Genomic DNA, 7,009 nt, shown 5'->3' with positions numbered 1-7,009 from the left:
CATCAAAGCTGCAGAGACATTTGAACAAAACTGGGCTGTGTTGGGAAGCCAGCATAATATTGTTTTAAACAGACATGTTCATATCGCAAACTGTATTTGATAAATTACACTTACAGTAGGCTATGTAAATGTGGGTGAATGAAATTTGTTGAACATTTCGTATCTATACCACGAATGTTATTTCTCGTGTCATTTTATATGCCAAAAATAGTTTTTGCGTGCATTTGATATGCACTGTATGGCGTGTAATATGCACACACTCCCCAGCCCTAATCCTAACCAATGGTTTTCAGTGCGTAGAATATGCACGCAAAAAAATATTTTTGCCGTATAAATGGCACGAGAAAAAACATTTGTGGTAGCTATAGTGTTGCAGCGAATAGAGAGAATCCCCTCTTGTGTGTCTGACCTGTTGTTACAGGTATGTTGGCCTGTTATTGTTACAGGAATGGTTACTGAGTAAACCTGCAAAGTCTTTTTGATACAAGGACAGTTTTCATCTATATAGCTGACTTGACCTAGTCTGCTACAGTGGCATAACAGATTAACAGCAGAGTATATCATTGTACTTTTAGAATTATCTGTTATTCTGTGTTCATACTATCATATGTGGAAAGGTGGTCCTCGGAATGTTTTTAAACACTCATTGGTGGGCCATGAGTTGCAAAAGGTTGAGAACCCCTGATCTAGTGGATATATCATAAAGCATGCATAAAATGGTATACAGTACAAAATACACTATACAAGACAGTAATAACACACAATGTCCTGGAGATGTTCATTCATAGAAGGTTTTTTGTGTATGAACAGGGAAGAGTCCTATTTATGGGCATTATGGAGTCTTTTCTATGGCCTATGCTTTTGACTGTGGTCACCTTTCCCCACCTGGAATGCCTCTGCGGTCCACTGGTTGCTAGACTAGTGTCAGGCAGTGGGGATAAAAGCTAATAATGATCAGTGGGAGAGCAGACATCTCGGAGCCTGCTTGGGCCTACTTGGACCTTTGCTTGTAACGGTCTTGAGGCATCTGTTGGATTATTCGTCAGGCGCTACAGGTCCCTGCTTGCAATTGAATGTCCCTTTGACGATGCGATCACAGCTACATACAAAGAAAGAGTATTTTTTCTGTGGCCACAAAAAAACTATAATTTCTGAGAGTTGATAGGCGATCAATATTGATCAAGATTAATTGATTGTAAAATTAAGTCAGCTTTCTATTAACTGATCCAAATTTGTATAATTAATTATAACGTGTTATAAATAATTATTCATATTTCTCTTTTGAGCATATTTGCTACAACAATTATTTCATGGATTTTAGCAGGGGGGCATTTACTGTAGGTGGAGTGGGAGTGAGATTAAGCAGCCTTAAAATGTCTCTAGTTTTTTTTTTTTTTTTTACCATTGTGAAATCACTGCTCCACAGCAAAACTGACATCTTTGTAGAGAATATTGCCAAGGCTCTTTCTCTGGCAAACAGAATAAGCCAAATATTGCGCTATTGTTGTAGAGGGAGGTAATGAATAATCATTATACCACCGAATATGCCAATATTTTACAGCTATGATAATGACTTTCAATATCTCTTATTATATTATTTCTCATCCATTTTCATTCACATTTCTTTTCCACCTAATGTTGTATGAGCACTCTTGAGGACATTTAATTTTCTGCATTTGTAATTTAGGAGCACAGCAAATCTCCGGCTCTTGGGTGAGACTTTAAGCTTCGTATTAAGGTTTGAAGAGCTTTTAAAAGCAAGGCATCGCTTAGGTAAAGGTTAGCTGTCCGTGGGTTGACTGTCCTTCTTATTCAATCTGTTCAGGTCAGCTTTGAGCTGTGTCAGAACCTGTGCTTTTGTACCTGACGCTTCCGATCCCCCCAAGCGATGTGAGTGATGACGGTGTTGTTATCTTGTCACTCCACAGGCTAAACATGAACAGAATAAATTACTTGTCTCCTTGGGAGGACAGGGAAAGTGGACACATTTTTGCATTCATTATCGTATGTTCATGGCATTGTTTCCATTCCATTTCAGCAGATCCCAAAACCATTTCCCAATGCTTGTTTCCTCTCCACCTCACTGTCAGTAACAAACCTCCACATCATGCAGTGGTGTGGTTTGGTGATAGAGTAACTGACTGGTGGAGAAGAGCATTCTAATGAAGCACAACACTGTAGGAGCCTATCTACACAGATTAGAACGGATTTATGAGCTGAGGTCCAATTATTGAACATATTTTTATCTTAGCCCCTTGGGCTAGTTCTAAAATCAACCACTTTATGTCAAAATACTTCTGATATGTTGATGCCCCTAAACTGTGAGGACCCTGAGCACACTGTACTGCATATATGAGTGTGATATAATACTTGAGTTAGTTACTCTTTTTTTTTTTTTTTACTTTTTTTTATAGGTATCTCTTCAGGGTAACGAATATAACATAAAGCTTGTCAGTTCAAAAGCAAATACAAATTTTCTGCAATGAAACCCAATGAAATGATTCTATTTTATAGTAGAATAATATTGTCATCACATTTTTTATATACATTTGCAAGAGAAGTTTCACAGGTCACATGTTACTCAAATCCAAGAGTGATGAATTTCATGTGTGAAAAGCCCAATCTTTTCTAGTTGTTATGGCAACAATAATGCTATGCAGCAGCATTGCCAAAGCAGATAGAACTCCTATTGTGAGCCCGTTACATAGATATGGAACACTACATACAAATTCAACATTCAGCCAGCTTTCTATAACTTGATTGCAATGATTCTTAAGATAGTTAAGAATTGAGATGTTCTTGAAATGTTATAGTACATTCTATATTATAATAGTATAATAGTACATACTGTGCATTATACACTGTAGTGATATCATATAATAACTTATTGTTTATATTGTGACCTTAGCAACCACATTAAACCCTGATTTAAAGAGTATGAGAAACATATCCTCATTTGGCTTGTTTTTGTTCAGATTCTGTTCATTTACTAAGGATTGCATCATGCCCTGTATTACATTTAGTTTTTTACTAATCCAATGTCTTCTAGCATACATAAATGTAAATATGGGGGAAATATGCCATTGTTTTATTTCGATGGTAGAAGTTCAACGATACCTAAAAATAATTAAGTTTCAATAATAGGAAATCTGTGAAGTTTACCATTGCATGTCACCGAGCAACATACTGTAGTGTTTTTTTTCCCCTGAATAAATCAGCAATTTGAGCGAATCAGTTGAGTGAATGATTCATTGACTCAAGTATAAAGTCAATAATCTTGCTGCCACCTACTGGTGTAACAATGTATCCTGCATCCCTCATTCATATGATTTACACCGAAGATAACACACTTTTGGACTTAATGGAGAGGAAATTATACCATGTTAATAAACAACCCACTAATAAGAATAATAAGAACCTCAGTCTAGTCACAGTGAAGGTTTATATTTACTATATTTAGAAATGTTTTAATTAAGTAGCACACACACAAAAAAAAACAATGCTGATGCTGAAAAAGGCTGAAAAAGAAAACATTCACATCTCATTGTTAGCCAATAAACTTAAAGGTAATTTAATTGAGTGTTTGCTTTCATGTGTGTAACTGATAGTTTCCCTGTGTGCTTTGACATTAGAGAGAACTGTGCTGAATTATGTTAATGAATAAGAAATGAATGTGAATAATTAATTAACTAATTAATAAACTGCCACTCAAACTTGCCAATGCACACCTTTTGGCTGTCAAAATAATACATTGTTATTGTAGATCCACATCAATCATACTGACATATATTAATTTTGTAGGAAAGGAACCTTGACATGTAATAGTCTTAAGAAATAGTGAAAAAGGAATAATAATATAGCCTCCATTCATTTTGAAATGAGGCATTCATTATTTAACATGATTTACTGCCTAAAATGCTAAAGAATATATTGTGTAAATTGCATGAGAACTGATAAAAGCCTTGGCTAAACTCATGAGTTGCTGATCTTCCACCCTTCTTGATCCTTCTGCCCTTTTCCACATTTTAACACTGTTACGTATACCTGTTACTTCCTTTCACACATTACATTCTGCTTGGTCATACCTCCATATGCCAGCGCAAATTGAACATAATTAGAAAGTCTGTTCGTAATAGTAAGGCTGATAGGATTCCGTAAACCAATACATCACTGCAACAACCTTGAAATTGGTAAATGCTCCTACAATAGGCAGCTGAAATAAATGACCTTGTCTGAGGTTAACCGCAGCTTAGGAACACACAAAACAAAAATGTATATATATATATATATATATATATATATATATATATATATATATATATATATATTATGAGGACATTGCTGGAATCTTAATTCAGTTGTTGTGGAAGGAAATAACATGCTTTCCATTATGTGTTGTATCAGGTTAATAGATGTCACAAGCAGCCAATTTCCTGTTAAGAAACCTAATATAAACTTACTGACAAGTTTGAATGATTACCTTACAATTTAGCAGCATGAAAAACAGTGGGCATATTTCATAGCTGAATAAATTCTATTGGAAAAGCCTTTCCTACAGTACAGTCTCAGCAAATTTATGATGACAGAAGAGCAAATTAAAACTCCCCTTTTCACTCTGATAACCCTTCATACAAGCTGAGAATGAACATTAAAGTGAAAATTACCCTTGAAATGCTGTCACGGATAATTATTATTTATTTATTTTTTTCTGTGTGTGTAACCCTTGACATTTATATCCTGTTTTAATTCTTAGTTACGTTTCTTTAAACCTGGGTACTGCCCCTTTAAGAGATAGGGTAGTTCATGCAGGAAGCGAGTGCACAGTGAAAGCGCGCAGAGTGAATGTGCATGGAGAAAAGCACGGAGAAAACGCATAGAGTGTGAGTAATTCTGACTTGCTGACAAAAATGAGCATTTATAGTGTGACTTGAATACCTGATTTATTGTTTTATATATCAGCTGGGAGGTTGAATTGAAACACTGGAAGAGAAAACGAAGAATACATATTTCTTTCTGTGACTGTTCTGAGACATTCTGGTGAGTGTATTCTACTTGTAACTAAATATTGTTATTATTTGAGCAAAACCAGTCAGAATGTATTTGCCAAAGAAAAAAATGTGTTTAAATTGTTCATGTAGAGTGTTTTGAAGCCATTAAGAGGGCAGCTAAGCACAGCCACCATGATGCTAGTTTTGCTAGTCACGGAGAGCACGAGGTGTACGATGCCCATGTTTATTGTGTTTTTTCACATGCTGAGTGAAATTGTTAACACATAAAATGTAACTATGTAATTTGATTTATTTTAAAGTGTACATGTGATTTCTCTTACAAGGAATGGGTTAAGTGTTCTAATGTTATTGATGTAATCAATTTGAAATGTATATTTGTGCAGACTGGTTTTTTTCCTTGGACTGGTTGTTGGTGATACATTTGGGACCTGAATCATTTGAGAGGAATCGTCTGGAACCAATGCTCGTCATCTCATCACAAGCTTTAAGCTCTTCTCTCCCTTGTCCTTAAAGTTACTGATTACTTGGGAAAGTGGTAGGACTGAGACATATTTTTGTTATACACATTACATGGGACTGAAATATATTTTTTTTTCCCCACATTTTGTTCCCAAGAAAAGGGAACTGATCTTTCCGGATTTGGACTTTAAAGGAAAAGTTTTGACAATTGTACTGTTGTTCTGTTATCACGCTCAATTAATTCTCTGAGATTGAGGGTCATCTGATGTTTAGCACTTTGGTGTTTTGAAGTGCCAGAACAGAGAGCATTTAAATTGCCTCACAAATACATTTCTGGTTAACTTAAATTCTGTGTGTGGCATTACTTTATTTTGTTTTTTTCCCTTTTCATGATATTTTAGTCATTCAGTTAGTTCTGTGTATTTGACTAAAAGAAAAAATCCCAAAGCTCCTTGAACGAACTTGGACAATTTCTATTTTTTTATTAGATCACAAAACTCTGAGATGAGGGTTACACGAAAATAGTGGCGAGCCAGCAGCCAGGAGCTTGGGTTAAATTTTACTTGTTGTGTTAATTACCTCAAGAAATTAATTTTTTGTGATTTTGATTTTCATTCAATATTCTTAGAGTGGAAATTTTTTTTTTAGCTTGATCATATGTTCCAAAACTAAATATGGATCTTTGTGACCGTTTTGATGTATATGGTCAGAACTGTCTGTATGTTACGGGGATAGTAGAAATTTGTGACGATAAGGATATTCAGAGTATTTTTGAAGCATATGGGGAAATTGAGAAAATAGTTAGAGTTCCTGATGAGTCAGAGCAGCCAGTCGGTAGAGTCCTAATTCAGTATTTGTCTGAGAAATCTATTTTGAGTATCAGCCCTGATTGTTTAGGTGACCAGCCAAGCCCAAAAGACCCTTCCATTACATGGAATGTAAAAACAGTCCGTGATCTATGCCAGCGGAGGCTAGGCAGGGAACTGGCATTAAGATATTTAGATGAACTAAACGATATCCCCGGCAGTGGTAGAGCAGAATTCCTACTTGCTCTTCAGAATGAACTTCAGAGCATTCAGCTTCATTCGAATGATTCCCAAGCTGCTGAAGCAGATCCACGTACAACTGTTCGCAGCCCAAGTCTTCGTGACTCAGGAAGAACTAACCCTGCTGAGTTAAGTCAAGCTCAAGCTAGGATTCCGAACTATTCCCCCTTGCATGCTCCACCAAGTCCACTGCATGTTGATGAAAATATGCTCAACCCCCCTCAGATTCAAAGGGTTGTTGTAGAGCACGTCATCCGTAATGAGTCTGCTCATTCCCCTTTGAGGCAAAGCCGCATCCGCACATTCTCCGGCCGGACCCCCAAGCCAAATGGGGAAGTCGACTATGAGACGTGGCGTACTCAAGTTGATCTTCTACTTTCTGACCCCTCTTCGCCAGATTCTCAGAAAGTGAGGATGATCCTAGAGAGCCTGCTCAGCCCAGCAGCTGACATTGTCAAGCCCTTAGGTGTTAATTCTTCACCTAGCTCTTACCTT

At 36.5% G+C, this 7,009-nt stretch overlaps 1 long non-coding RNA gene across 1 annotated transcript; it reads left to right on the top strand.

The window, feature by feature from the left end:
- Positions 1-4,803: 4,803 nt before the first annotated feature.
- Positions 4,804-5,811, top strand: LOC308688521. Its single transcript, XR_014029909.1, has 3 exons — positions 4,804-4,880; positions 4,960-5,037; positions 5,393-5,811. It is a non-coding gene; the product is annotated as an uncharacterized lncRNA (long non-coding RNA).
- The last annotated feature ends 1,198 nt before the right edge of the window (positions 5,812-7,009 follow it).

The sequence above is a fragment of the Scardinius erythrophthalmus genome (genome assembly GCF_964197995.2).
Source record: "Scardinius erythrophthalmus genome assembly, chromosome: 3".
Lineage (NCBI taxonomy): Eukaryota > Metazoa > Chordata > Actinopteri > Cypriniformes > Leuciscidae > Scardinius > Scardinius erythrophthalmus.
Note: the sequence above shows the minus strand (reverse complement) of the source record. Positions and strands in the feature narration are given on the sequence as shown.